Source organism: Podarcis muralis, chromosome 6, assembly GCF_964188315.1.
Source record: "Podarcis muralis chromosome 6, rPodMur119.hap1.1, whole genome shotgun sequence".
NCBI classification, from domain to species: Eukaryota; Metazoa; Chordata; class Lepidosauria; order Squamata; family Lacertidae; genus Podarcis; species Podarcis muralis.
This window is the reverse complement of record NC_135660.1, coordinates 33,346,814-33,362,468: the sequence shown is the minus strand read 5'-3', so window position 1 is coordinate 33,362,468 and position 15,655 is coordinate 33,346,814. Positions and strand designations below refer to the sequence as shown.

Below are 15,655 nucleotides of genomic sequence, written 5' to 3'. Positions count from 1 at the left end.
TTTTAATGTTTGATGCTGTATTTTGTTGGAAGCAGACCAGAGTGGCTGGGACAATCCAGTCAGATGGGTGGGGTAAAATGAATGGATGCATGAATGAATGTTATCATTCTAAAGTTTGACATGTGCCTATGCATGCACACAAAAGTATCCATTTTATGCCAAGTTTCCTTACAACCATTTCCTCAAAATACACACATGGAGAGGCAATGCTGGAAATGCTAAGGACAGGCTGCGTTTGCTGTGCGATCTGTTAGCACATTTCCTTGCTTTCCCCACTTCTTGAATTTCAACTAAATGCCAAATCATTGCAAGTTATGAGCAGGATAGGAATGGATTGTAGTGGATTGTCTGCAGCCCATATTGCTTTGGCACTCACTACAGGGAAGAAAAAGAAAGTCCACTTGTATCTCACTATTGTGGAGGAACAAATCAATTTTACAGCATGCCTGTTTGTCTCAACGGCTTGTGGGCTGCGTGTGACAAGGTCTATAATTCTATCATGAGGATGCTAAAAGATGCACCTGGGCTAGAAAGACCACATTAGCTAGTCCAGGCATGATCAAGGACCTAGATACAGACCGTGTACACGAAAAAAGGCTCACAATAATAATTTTCTGCCTCCTTTTTTTGGCATATCAGCATTCTGAGACATTCCTCCCTTTTATATTGTTTGGGTTCATCAGTGAACTGTAGCATGGTGACTCTTTTAAAAGCCTTTGGAAACATGACAGTCTGAATGAAGAATAGGTTTGAAAAAACATGTAATTGGATAAAAAAGAAGAATGCTTCAAAACACTTTTCAGACACATTTTGCAGCCTGCTGCAGATATGGGGGGGGGCCTCTTTATACATACATGATTTGATCTTTAAAGCCTTAAACAGTGTGCGATCTGGGGATCCTTGGTGGCACCTAAAATCACAGACTTCCCAGACATGTTCACTTGGTGCCTTCTTTGCCATTTTTTTTAAGGTGCCAGTTGAAATCTACTCTGTTCTTTTAAGCTGATTTCTTTTGTAGGCTGTAATTCTGGGGTGGGAGTCTGATTTGGCCAATGCATTGGATCCTTCCCTTCCCTACCCCTCCTGGGCCAAATTTGACAGGTGAGTTGGGCTACCTACTTGTGAATCATCTGGTGTCCGGTGATAACAGACAGGACTTCAAAGCCCTACACAGGGCTTGCAAAGAGGGAATTTGGTTCTGCAGCCAATCCAGCCAACCTGATGTCAGATGCATGCTGTCTGATATATGGTAGGGGGCATGGTTTGGGGGCAAATGGCCTCACAAGCTCAATTTGACGGTGGAGATTCCACATCCTTGCTTTATTTCCATGCACCCTGACTTGAGCTATTAAATGCAACAGGGCTGACTTCACATTTATTTGTTGTTTTTTAAAACTGGGAATTTGCTCACTGATCATACTGTTTTATCTGCCTATTCATTTATTGAGTTGCATTTTTATATACTGTAAATGACTGGAGGCCATCTTCTTGATGAAAGGAGGGGTGTACCATGCTATCAATCAATAAACAACTAAGACAAGGCTTATGAGAAGATACAAATTTGATGAACTACTGCATAAAGCATGCAGTTCCAATTTGCTGAGCAGATTGCTAGGCTAGTGCTGTGCTGTCTCCCTTGGGGTATTTCAAAAAGATCTTTGCTCCCTGTGAAAGAGATTTTTTCCCCCCTCATCTTTTATGGGGAGTAATAGAACTTTGCTCCCCCCCCCAAAAAAAAACCCACCACCCAAAACATGAGTGTTTGTGTGTGTTGCATTTATCTTGTAAACTTAACAAGGTGGCCAAAGGGGTCTTTCTTTAACTTTTCCAAGTTACCACTAATACCTATAGGGCAGAGATGTAAAAACACGTAAAAATCTGTTTGCAATTTATATACACTATGACTGAAGTACAATGTATATATGTAACTCAGCTACTTGCCCAGTGTGGTATCAATGAGAATTGTGACATATAATACTAATGATGAACTTCCCTCCAAACACAGAGTATAACTCATTCCCCCCCTTTTTATTTTAATGGTAGCAATTTGTTTTACTTGCTTTTCTGTCAATCTAATAGGAATATAATTAGTGGAATCTGTGACTCCTTTATAGAACTCCTTTGTAGGCATAGATGCTTTTACTGCCCACTGCATGGCTGTCTCCTTCGGGCTCCTGACAGTAAGTAAATTGTCACCAGCTTATGTATGCTTGAAAGCACCAGCTCCATGCAAATTAGAATCCACAATAAATGCAAATTACAGCAGTTATGATATTGCTTTCAATGCAGGTTAACTTTTAATTTCAGCAATTAGTAAAAACAAAACAAAGCTGCTGTCTAGATCATGTGTATTCCCCTTAGTGCAATTTGAATAGGCCAGTAAGCTAAAGCCATATTGACTTAAGGTCGGGGATATGGATGTCTGCAGCTTACCGAAGTATTCATCAAAATAATTGCTTTATCAGAAAACAATGTATTTTTGCCTTATGATCTACATGCAAGAGCTTTGGAAACATTTATTTATAGAGCATCAATGCCGTACTCGCAGGTTAAGTACCCCACCTGATCTATTTGACTGCTTAAAATATTGCACTTCTGGCTGAAAGACAACAATATGGAACAAAACAGTATGTCTTCCTGAGCAACAAAAGGCTACAAGAAAGAAGATTCCACCTAAACATTAGGAAGAACTTCCTGACAGTAAGAGCTGTTCGACAGTGGAATTTGCTGCCAAGGAGTGTGGTGGAGTCTCCTTCTTTGGAGGTCTTTAAGCAGAGGCTTGACAACCATATGTCAGGAGTGCTCTGATGGTGTTTCCTGCTTGGCAGGGGGTTGGACTTGATGGCCCTTGTGGTCTATTCCAACTCTATGATTCTATGATTCTATACTCCCCTTAGCAGGTTTCATTTTGTAGCTTCTATCAAAAACCTGTTATTGGTTTCCCTTCCCATAGGGAAGTTTCTTCTTAGCAACAACCCCTAATAGCATCTTGATTTGAGAATGAAGCCAATCTGTTTATCCAATTTCATGTACCTCCACATTGTCAATGTTTGTGTTCCATTTCTGGACTGTTTGATGCAAAATCCTGCACCTTGCTAAAACTACTTTCCTAGGTTTGCCCTCGTATTACAATACCTAATGGGTCCAAGAGACACCAAAAGGTTTATCATGTTTCTATGATTGAGATGGTTCACTACAATGACATTAATCACTACCATCATCTCTACGCAAGCTGGATATGCATAAGTGGGAACCTAAGAATAATTACTGTAGGATTTACTTATTGGGGTGCATCTCCCCATATGAACCAACCCAGACCCTGCAATCATGATCTGAGGCCCTTCTTCACAATTTCTCAGAAGACACCATTTCTCCACAAGAGTTCTGGAACTAACTTTCTTTCTTTCTTTCTTTCTTTCTTTCTTTCTTTCTTTCTTTCTTTCTTTCTTTCTTTCTTTCTTTCTTTCTGCTTTCATTATTTCAATGTGTGTTGCTTTTAATTAAAAACATTATTGGAAATACAAGGTTTGTGGAGAAGTTTGGTTTTCTGAGAAGTAGCTGCATTAATCCTGAAGCAGCAGCTGGGAGTATGAATGGCTCTCCCCCTTAATGAGGGAGCCTAGTTCTACTGGGCAGCTTGCCTAACACCACCAGATCTCTGCCCTCTTTTCCATCCCATCCCATGAGGGAACTCTCATAGGAGGTACCAGACCAGAGTTGAACAGAGATGGTGGTGAAGCCCAGAAGCAGATGCTTGGGTTTGCCCCATTGATTCTCCAAAGCTCTGCTGCTCAGTGAGCAAGTGAGAGAGACACAAGGAGAGCTTTGGCATCTTGTGCATGCTGTGCGTGTCTCGTTTGTCCCATGGAGAAGCCATAGAGCAACACACAAATAGTGTGGCTAGTCTTCTGCTTGGGGGGGGGGGTAGGGTAACTAACTTGACATTAATGTGAACTCTTTGCAACACCAGAAGCAACTCAAGCCCCTCTCCAAAGAAGGAAACCCAAACCCAGCCCTGCACCTCCAGTCCATAGCCTCTGGAATGGGGACAATTTCATGTCTTGTTTCTGATTATCTCTGGCTGATCCTCATCTGGGTAAACTGGCTCCTCCTGGAGCTTCCAGATCTCTGGGGGAAGGTCCCTCAGTTTCTCCAGCTGAAAGCAGTGGACAGAGGTGTCGTTAAATATGTCCAAGTACTGAGGGTGAGAAGGAAGGGCTTCTTCATCTGTTGCTACTGAAACCTTTGCAATGTAACTGTAGTCCTTTTGAAATATCCTGCTCAGCACCCTGTCTTCAATGCCCTTGAAGCTGTTCCTGTTTTGGAAAGGGCCTCTATGGACCAGTTGCTCCAGAGCAAGTTGTTATAGAGAGCTTTCCCACAGTGGACCATGTAGAAGATTGCGGATGCAGCATTTTCCCTCCTTCAGCTCCTCAAGCAGCAGGAGGAGAAAGGCCAGCTGGTATCGCGCTTGGACGCAAGAGGAGAAGTTCCCAATGCCAGAACACACACGCTGCAAGCCCTGGGCTCTGCTGCGGCTGGGCTCCTCCAGCAGCCGGGAGCTGGGCTCAAGAACTGACTCAGCTGGTGGTGTGAGCTCCAGCTTGTCGAAGACAGAGAGGACTTTCTCCACAGAAGGCCTGGTTGCCCCCTTCCTTGCTGCTGGGTGCTTGGGGAGGGATTTTAAGATGGTTCCGAGGCTTGAATCCCAGAATTCTGAGCTCTGCAGTTCTGAACATGCCACCCGCAGCCACAGACTCTGCCTTTCTCCTGCCTCATCGGGGCTCTCAGCCTCGCTCCTCTCTCTGCTGCTGGCGCCTCCGCCTCCTGCTCTCACCCCAGAATGGTCCTTTTCTGAAGTTGCTCCCCATTTGTGGAATGTTCTTCGAAGAGAGGCTTGCCTGGAACCTTCATTACATATTTTTAGGAGCCAGGTGAAAAAGTTTCTCTATAACCTGAACATCCTATGGCATTTTAAATATGCTTATGAGAGGGAGTTATTGGTTTATCTTATTACCGGTACGTATTCTCATTTTGTATTTTTAAGTTGTGAGCCACCCTGTTCTCTTCAGATGATGTGAAGGAAGATATACAAATTTCAACAAAAACAACAATTACTACTTTCCTCTTGCCTTCCTGTAGTCATTAAACTCTGTCTAAATGTCAATTGCCATGCTACCTTTTCACAGCTAGATAAGAGGATTCCTTTTTTGTTGACAGACCTGTAATATCTCTTGGTGAAATTATAGCAAGGGAAGTCTCTCAAGCCGGTACAAAATCAGCTTGCTTAAAATCCTTGATCTCAGGGGCAAGTTACCTTATGGAACAGTAATTACTTTTTGTTTAGGTTCGTTTATATGCCATTCACGTATTGCCTACTTTCCTTAAGCACACATCTTGATATCTGAGAAAGAGTTTAGGTTTAGTTAAAGATAAATTTTACAAAAAATTAAGTTTGTGATGGATTTCTTAGTTTTATATGCTGTGAGCAGGCCTACAAAAATTCTCCTCAAAAGTTTACAGTTTTGCACAATTCACAATTGTTAGGAGTTTAAATGCTGTAACATCACCATTTTTATACTATGTAACTGCTCTGGCTTCTGATCCCAATCCTGGATGTCCCATTTTGGCTCCCATGCTCAAAAATGCACTTTTTGTTTGTCCCACACCGGGGTGCGAATCTGTTGACTCATACCAGAGTGTGGGACCAAAAAATGGAAGTAAAGCTTACCTTGCCCTGCATGTTACCACTCTTCCTCCTTCTGCTGTGGCTTTCCACCGACATACCTCCAGAAGTGTTGTCAGCTTCCAGAAGTACATTGGCTTGCTGTGGCAGGTGAAGGTGTGAGGGAGGGAGCCAAGTGGGAGAGCATGAATGAGAGGGGATGCAGCCTCCGTTGAGGCCTTGTCCCAATTTCCCTCACTTCAGTGTTGGAAGATATCCATTTGAAACAGTTAATTCTACTTTTTAACATATCCCCATTTGCTCTTATTAACAGTCAACCACTTCCTAATGCAAAACAATGTTCCTCGTCAACTACAACACTAAATGGGTGATGGTGGTGAATGACAGAAACTGCTAAACAATAAAAACGTTGACAAATATGGAGAGAAAATTCTACAAGGCAACCTTCTGAGAAAAAAAGGTAAAATATCAGATGTCAGAAAAACAAAATATTCTGAGGAATTTCAGCTTATCTGTAGCCTCTTTTAGACCCTTAACCTATGAATTCCATAAAGAGATGTTGCTTTCAGTAACGAAGATTTGTCTGGATGGAATGGCATAAATGGGCACATTTTATCTTCCAGCAACAGTGTACTTGCTTTCAAATGTGCATGGAAACTGTAGCGGAAATTCAGTCTCCTATTCAACAAAAACGCAAACATAACCAAACGGTTATGTTCATAATTGCTCAAGTGCGGCTGCCCTCGTGAGTTCTCCAAAATACAGCCATGGGATTGGATGACCTGAACTGTAATACGACTGAGTTGAGTTGGTAAGAAAAGCAATTTCTTCATATGTTCTATTTTCTAACATTATGGTCCATTTTTTCCCTACCTCCCTGAGACTTATTTAGCATTTGTACCCTGAGGCAAATCTAAAGGCTCTGAAAAAGTGACGGCACAGGTCTTAAACAGTCAAAAAGTGTTTCCAGAGCAAATTGTACAATAATGCCAATGACTCATGCCCCCCCCCCCAAGGCGGTTCTTGAGGTAACATCCTCACTGCTGTTTATGGCAAACAAAATAAATAAAAATCAAGTCAACAGTAAAGCTTGACATCTGAGATTGCATTCTTTCAACACAGCTATTGATTTGCCTTAATTTAATAACATCCTCTATCTTTGAAGGGTCAGAGAAAGTAACAGTGATAAAACAAAATACGAAAATGCAACATCAGAATTAAAACACCCTCATGGCTGTTAAAAGTCAGGCAAATATGAATGTATTGCAGCACTTTTGGGTAATGTTCAGGCTCAGACTCTGGTGAATCTCCAAGGGAAAGGAGAACTGTTAGCATTGAAAGGAAACAATATTATTTTTTTTAAAAAAGATCCCATTATGGTCAATTTTATGGTTTTTTGTTCCTTGTGCACAGGCTATTTTGCACTGGAAGATTCCTTGTGTTCACACCCTTTACTTAGCCATAAAGTAGCCAAATTCGCAGGTTTAATCTCTATACAGGCCACCTGCATATTCCTGTATTGCAAGGGGTTGGACTAGATGACATCTATGGTTCTAAGTTAATTTTCCCTCTTTTTTTTATCTTTTCACCATCATCACAGGCACGCTGCTCTATAACCCACTAATTATACCTGTAGTAGAAGTCTGGTGGGTATGTGTTGCCTGTTCACATTAGATGCTGTGACATAAATTCTAGCACCCAGAAATACTTCTGTACTCCCTACGGATTGCCAAAACTTTCTGCACAACTTTAATAGGTCAATTAAATGCAGCCACTTGGAAAACACAAGTGTGGGGGATATGCCACATGGCACCCTATTTACACAAGTTGCTCTGTAAGCACTTCCTGCACGGGTTTGCAAGCTGCATATAAGGAGGGGTCCAGATAGGGAAGGCACATAACACTTTATACGCAACTAATTCTGCCAGCTAGGGTTGCCAGCAATATATCTGCTTGCTGGATTTTCCAGTAAGCTTGGGAAACAAGGCTAAATTGTTGCCACATCAAGTCACAGACTTGAGCTTGAAAATAACTTGTTCTTTAAATGAGGGAAGAAAGCAGTGGAGAAGCTAAACTTCAGCCATTGATAAAGGATCGATACACAGGGGTGGGTGGGAAGGCAGAAATCCCATTGTATGGTGAAGCAGATAATTAATTATAAGACAAATGCATCATATAAAATTGTACGCTAGGCTGAGCAGTTCATGTGCGTCTCAAATTAGCCATTCTATTGAATGCCGTTTTCCTTTACTCTTTATCCTTTGCATAAATTGCTTTTTCTTATTGTAATGAAAGAGTTGAGGCATTTTTAAAACATGGATTGCTTACTGTGCAGCCTTGAGAGGAATAAAGAGCCAGATTATAGTGCTTAGCTGGTGTGAGCAAGGGCAGGGATCAATTTTTAAGCCCATTGTCATTTAATTTATTTGTAATGGTTCATGATTTACCCAGCACATGTATTAGTGCCTATACAAAAATGGCATTATTATTTATACATATTTAAAATCCATCCACTTCTCATTAAAGGCAGGAAGGAAGCAACAGCTTTGTGTACCAAATTTTCAAGCAATTTATTCTCTTCTCACAGTTTTCAGCGATTCAAGATTAAATTAATCCAGTCACCGTACAAGCCAAAACAGCTTTGGGTCTTATTTTTAGTTGACACACCACCATAGGCATTAAGCCCAGAGGCCTCATCAATTCAGGAGAAGAGCTGCTCTTCAACTCAATTTAATATTTCTACACCATCCTTCATTGTATAAACCAGGAGAGTATTTGTGGCTCAAATCGGTCATCTCATGTCCTCATTCTGGAATCTAGCATAGAACATTTCCCAGGATTATGTGTTCAGGTCCCCCAGAGCTCTTTTCAAGTACAAAACAGGATCGGGATATGCTCTTGTAACTCCAGGCCAGAGAATTCAGGCCTTGTGCCTGTGCTTGTAGACACAGCAAAACACAACAGCCTTTCTGAGGTAAATTCTGACTTCAGGGATGCAGTAATGGAGGCAACCGCCCATGCTCATAGACCAAAACAACAGCCCCATCCTTGGAAACAGGTTTTTATTTCCCTGCCTGACACAGCCCCATCCTGAATAGCTAGCTTCTAATGATTAAAAATAAGAGGCAAAAGTAAGTTAAGAAGATACAGCGTCAAGACACTAAAGGAGTTTAAATGAGAAGCTCTGAACTAGAACAGTACCAAAGTTTTGTTCATTATCATTTTAGCAGACATCAGGAATTGCTGAGGGCATCAGAACTTTAAACAGCTATTGCTTCACCAAGAAGGGTAAGGAACAGGTTTCCTGACATCTGTGACATCATGATCACAATCTCATTGCCATACAGAAGGAGGCTGTCTGGCTTTGAGGGGCAAGATGGCAGGGTGGAGAGGAACAAGGAGAAGGCAAGTCATTCCTCAAATGCATTCCTGTCTCAGGCTTAGTGGATTTTGCCTTCAGCAATAAGGAGTATGGAACTTGTGCATTAAAAAAGTTCATACCCCATTTCCACTTACTTTTACAAGAAACCAATATTCACAACACTGATAGAAGAAAATATGAGCTTTATGCCTTTTTGGAAAGAAGTTTGCCCATACCAAGCTGGTAGACAAGTAAAACAAAAAAATCTGGTTTTGTGTAAATGGACATAAAGGTGTTTTTATGTTAAAAAAACAAAAACCAACAACCCCAACCCTCAAAGCCACAGAATTAAGTTGCAGGAGACCCAGAGGAAAATGTGATTCACTCCCAAGTCTATTGGTAAGGCACCTGCCAGAGACATTTTGGCCTGCCTAATGATTTCTTTAAAAACTTCCAGAGGAGATTCCATCATTTATCTATGCAGCTTATTCCAGTGCTGATTAGATGAAATGCTGTAATAGGATATTGTTCTTAATGGATAGAGGAAAAGCATTTTCAACATGATAGTCATTTTCAGCTTCAATAAAGACTTCTGTTTTCCATCAACCAAAGCCATTGCTTTGCCTAGTCTAACTCCAGGCTCTTTCATTCACCAGCTTCTGCTATACCATACTGTGCTAGTAAGCTACTGGGTGGGCATTTTCAAACTGTACATTTAAGTCCTATGTTTATTGTTGCAGTCACTTAGAAATAACCTTAACATAGTCAGGATACTAGGGACGCGGGTGGCGCTGTCGGTTAAACCACAGAGCCTAGGACTTGCTGATCAGAAGGTTGGCGGTTCAAATCCCCGTGACGGGGTGAGCTCCCATTGCTCGGTCTCTGCTCCTGCCAACCTAGCAGTTTGAAAGCTCGTCAAAGTGCAAGCAGATAAATCTGGGGGGAAGGTAAACGGCGTTTCCGTGTGCTGCTCTGGTTCACCAGAAGCGGCTTAGTCATGTTGGCCACATGACCCAGAAGCTGTATGCCAGCTCCCTCGGCCAATAAAGCAAGATGAGCGCCACAACCCAAGAGTCAGCCACGACAGGACCTAATGGTCAGGGGTCCCTTTACCTTTAGTCAGGATACTAAAACAGGTGGGGGAGGGGGACTCATGAAGACCTGTTAGATCAGGCCAATGGCCCATCTAGTCTAGCATCCTGTTCTCACATTGGCCAACCAGATGCCTTTGCGAAACCCACAAGTAGGATTTGAGCATAAGAGCACTCTTCTCTGCTGCAGTTTCCAGCAACTAGTATTCAGAATCATCACCGCCTTTGACCGTGGAGGCAGAGCATGGCCACCACAATTAGTAGCCTTTACCTCCATGCTGTGATCTAATCCTCTTTCAAATCCATGAGGTTTCAGAGGCTGACAACCATGCTTAAAGGTAAAGGTAAAGGTACCCCTTCCCGTACGGGCCAGTCTTGACAGACTCTGGGGTTGTGCGCCCATCTCACTCAAGAGGCCGGGGGCCAGGGTGACAAAGCTGCATCTGGCGAGCCAGCGCAGCACACGGAAACTCCGTTTACCTTCCCGCTGGAGCGGTTCCTATTTATCTACTTGCATCGGGGGTGCTTTCGAACTGCTAGGTTGGCAGGCGCTGGGACCGAGCAGCGGGAGCGCACCCCGCCGCGGGGATTCGAACCGCCGACCTTTCGATCAGCAAGCCCTAGGCGCTGAGGCTTTTACCCACAGCGCCACCCGCGCCCCTGACAACCATGCTTACATCTTAATAAATTGACCAATAAAGGCTAACTCTAACACAACAGCTCCTGTTCTGAGATTACTAAAGCCAGCTGATTATATATATTGTTCCAGTCACACAGAGGGCCCCCTCACCAGCCCTACAAGATCCTCAAGGTTGCAGACTCTAGCTTGGAGCTCTCCAGGCAAAAGTGGCTTTATATTGGTACATGGTGTCCACCGGGAAGCAGTTTTTGGTGACATCCACATGGGGTCTATAACCTATGAACTCCTTACTGAGGTGGTCCCCTCAAAAAGAAAATAAAGAAAACAAAAGCAGTACTCTTCTCCAGAATGGGACTTGCTTCTTCCAAGACAGAAAGAGCATTTAGTTATGCTTGCTGATGTAGAACAGATTAGCAATGACTAATTCCTCTTACTCAGTGCTGTAACACCGTGCGCAAGGCTGTGGCTACATACTTGTAATAAGCTTCTTGCTTTATGCAACATCACAAAAGGCTGCGGTTTTGATCCCAGGCCCATGGAATTCATAAAGAAGTCTACCAAGGATGCAGGTGAGGGCACAGAAAAAGAAAAACAGGTGGGCAGCTGAGCATGGAAGCTGTTGCAGTGATTGCATTGTTTACCTTGCATGATCTGCTGTTACCTCTCACTTTCCGTAAGCAGCTTGTCCAGCTTTCACGAGAAAAAAAAGAATGTCTTTTGACTGGCATTAGGGTTTGTGTAACAGCACTGCTGAACAGATGCCAAGAGACTGAGCCAGGGTTTTAGGTGCCTGTGCTGTACCATCGTGTTAACATATTTAGATTGATCCTCAGTGACTACTCTCATATCTTAAGAGCCTGCAGACACCATTTTAATGGGTAAAGTTGATGTCGGGTAAATGGATACACACCAACCATCATCACCACAGTTGCAAACTTTCTTTTTCATTCAACTTAAAAGCATTACTCCGTTAAGAGATGGATTTATTCTTTTAAAAAAAATAGAATTTTAAACCATATTTTAACCCAAAGGCATTTCTCTTGAAGAAGGAGGGAAGCATTCAAGTAAGCAAGCGCTAGCCCTTAACTCAGATGACACATATGGGGCATTTTACTGAATGATAAAAAACATGTTCACTTGAAGAGGTAATTGGGAATTAAAACTGCTTGGTTTAACTGGTTAATCAATCCTTCTTATCAGTTAGAAGCCAGGTTCGTGCTTCCTCCACACCATTGGTGGCAATGTCTAACAGTGTGCGGATGGCTGAGACATGGTTGCTGATGGCTATGGGAAATTTCTCCACATTAGCACACAAGCTAACCCTGCATGCTTCAGTATCCCCTTAAGCAACTGTATATAGCACAGGTGGGTTTCCTGCAGCCTCCAATCTCATTTTATGCACCCACCGACTACTACTGAAGCTGCCCTGTTCTTCCACCCCATCCAGGTTCCTTCCCTCCTGTTAATTTACACTTTATTTCACACCACTGCTGTTAGAAGTACCTCCCCCCACCCTTTCTATGTGGTTTCAAAATAACTGGAATGGGCGGTATTGTATTTCACAAAATAAATGGCTTTTTGAAAACATTCTTGGCTTGGAAAAAGAAGGCCCTCCCGCACAGTTGCCCGAAGACGAATTGGAAGGCTTCTGTGCGCTCTTGCTCTCTCTGTGTATAGTGTGTTATGGTCAGAAATAAATTACTTTCACTTGTTTTCCAGAAAAGTATCTATATCTGTTGTACTTCTTTTTTAAAAAACCACCTCTATATTTAATTGAGAATAACCCCATCAGTCCCAGTGGGGTTGATTTCTGATTAGACTTGCATAAAAGGGGGGATTTAATCTGAAATAGCCATGGTAAAAATGGAGGCAGGGTGGCATTCCAGATGTGTTAATCCAGATCATTTGTTTCTAACTCCACCCATAACTAGCTACTGGCTCTGCCCATCACCAACATGCAGCCCTCATCAGATTATTCCTGAGGGAATGTGGCCCAACGAAGGAAAAAAGGTTGACCATAACAAATCTTTTCAAGTACAGTAGATCAACAGAATAATAGAATCATAGATTTGTAGAGTTGGAAGGGACCCCAAGGGTCATCTAGATCAATCCTCTGCAATACAGGAATTGCAACTAAAGCATCCACGGCTGATGCCTATCCAACCACTGCTTAAAAACATCCACCACATTTCATGGGAGTCCATTCCACTGTCAAACAGCCTGTTGCCATCAGAAAGTTATTCCTGATGTTTAGTCAGAATCTCCTTTCTTGTAACTTGAATCCATTGGTTCAGGTCCTACCCTCTGAAGAAGCAACAACCAATAAAATCTAAGAGGGCATGAGTATGAACTAAGCGTGTTTTCCAAACAAATCTCATCCCAAAATAGAAACAATCAATCTCAAATTGTGCAATTAAAGATGATTTGGTGCTCTTATGTAACAAACCTGCCCAGCCCCCAGATCGGACTACTTGCAATAAGGAAAGTGATGGGGAAATGCACTGGAAAGTATGGAATGACAATTTGCTTGATACAACATCGTATAACCTTCCCAGAAATAAATCAGACTGGATGCTCGATAAAGAGCCAAGATTGCACAAAGCTTGCAGGGGGGTTAGACAAACAAATCAGGATGGATGCTCCATAAACAGGTCATCTGGAAGCAACCAAACTTACTCAGCAAGCGCAGCAACCAAGGATTTCCAGTGTGGTTTAGTGGTTAAGAGCGGTAGTCTCCTAATCTGGGGAACCGGGTTCGCGTCTCCGCTCCTCCACATGCAGCTGCTGGGTGACCTTGGGCCAGTCACACTTCTTTGAAGTCTCTCAGCCCCACTCACCTCACAGAGTGTTTGTTGTGGGGGAGGAAGGGAAAGGAGAATGTTAGCCGCTTTGAGACGCCTTAAAGGGAGTGAAAGGCGGGATATCAAATCCAAACTCTTCTTCTTCTTCTTTAAAAAAATATAAATGTAATGGCACGGTGGCATGTTCCTCGTATGTGCAAACCCTTCAAGCTTCTGACCATCCTCCAAACAAAATAAAGATGAATTTTTTAATCCCATGATTCAGCTGGACAACCTTCATATCCAAATTCTCTGAAGTGTTAATGAGCCTCACTTCATGCTGTTTTACTCTAATGGTCTCACAAAGTCAGCCATGATATACTAAGGACTGTAACTGGAGTTTCCTTTTCCCTATGCTCCCTCTATTAGTGATTAAGTTGTATTGTGGTATTTCTCTTTTTTTTTTGTCATGCACATTTTCAAAATGACATTTCATGTTCAAAAAGACCAGACATTTAATTGACTTTTTAAAAGAAATGTTGGGCTAGTTACTATCCCATATCTTCCCTTGCATGCTCTTGCTATACTTGCTTCATGCTGGTTCTGCGCAGTAGCTGCATTTTCTCTTCTAATTCATCTTTCCCAAAACTGATTTCTGATTCTGGAAGCAATTAGGAGTCATGTTATTGCTTTCCTGTCTACGGAAATGGCTGGATAATATTGTCCTCATTAAGGGCCTAGCGGTGGTCATGGGAAGTGACTGAAAAGGCTGCATGCAGTGCTTTCAACTCGCAGCAAACTTGTTGTATCCACCATGGGCAATTATCACAGCAAATGATTCAACACGCATGATGAATCAAAACCTAGGCACAGCATTATATCCATAGACTAAGAGGCATAATGTACAGGCTTTCTCTATGGTCACCCTGTGCCTTCATAGTCATGTGACTAGATCCTAAATCCCAGGAGATTGTAGTCTTGCTAATAATTCCTGTTTTGAGCTAGTGATATATTTTCACAGAATTACCTGCACATGGTACAATCACCACTGTTTCTTGTTTGCTGCAGTCGTGTTTACTTGCTATGGCCCCAACCGTGCATTTCAGAAAGCATGGTGATAAATGCTAGCTGCACAGGACCCAAGCAGCAAAGTGATATGTAATGATATTATAATTTTGTCACACTATTATGCTACACTGCAAGAGGGAGAGAGAGAGTTGGGTGTGTATCAGTGAGGCCACTACCCAAACTATTTGCTTCCATACTTTTAAATATTAGCAGGTATGAGCTGTGGAATTAGCAGAGAACAGCTCTGAGGATCCCTTGGCTTTCTGATACTGCACAGGAGATGACTATGTATGTCAGTGTAGGAATGATCACTGGGTTGTGGAGCACACTTCCGCCTGCGGGCAGCCTCAGCTGTCTGCATGCATGACCTTGGCGTGCGGAGCACACTCCCCCTCAGAGATAAAGCCACAGCTGTCTGAACATGTTGCCCTCTGTCTACCCTTTTGCGGTCTCAGTAGTTTGCCGTGTCCTGTCTGTGACCTTTGTCTCTGAGACCTTTGTCTTTTTCGTCATACATTGTGCAAGGGGAAAATGACGCAGCGGAAACAGGTGCCAAAATAACTTTGTACCACCCCACGATCTTGGGACTGGAAGATGTGTAAAGGTCACAGCCCAAAATGTATCTGCCTGGGTTTGCATATTGTGTCAATAAAAGGAGCCTCCACAGAGCTGGCCGGCAGCTTGCTTGCAGCTCACCTGTGCACAGCTCATCTGCATTATCGACTCCTGCTTCATGCCCTTCACTTCATGTCAGCACTGGACATGTTTGGCAACTGTGTAGTTCAAGAAGATACCCTGGGGAATTGGCATCCATCTATGCAGACTGCATATAGGAAATTAACCAAGTCTGGAACTAGGAGGGGTGATGGTATAAGCTCAGCGCCCTTTCAAAATGAAAATGTCTGTATGTGTTGTGGGTCTACATTAAGGAGGACTAAACTGAGCACAGAGGTTATGCACCAAAGTCCAAGCAAGTGCTACTTCTGCTTTTGAGCCAGGACTCTTGATTTTATATGTGACTCTCAGTAC

At 42.7% G+C, this 15,655-nt stretch overlaps 1 protein-coding gene and 1 pseudogene across 1 annotated transcript in view; both read right to left on the bottom strand.

Annotated features, from left to right (window-relative positions):
* The window catches only part of RBP1 (retinol binding protein 1), a 34,022-nt gene that overhangs the window by 11,678 nt on the left and 6,689 nt on the right, over window positions 1–15,655 (bottom strand). The gene's annotated exons all lie outside the window — the stretch shown is intronic.
* On the bottom strand, window positions 3,953–4,871 carry LOC144327991 (SRR1-like protein pseudogene; annotated as a pseudogene).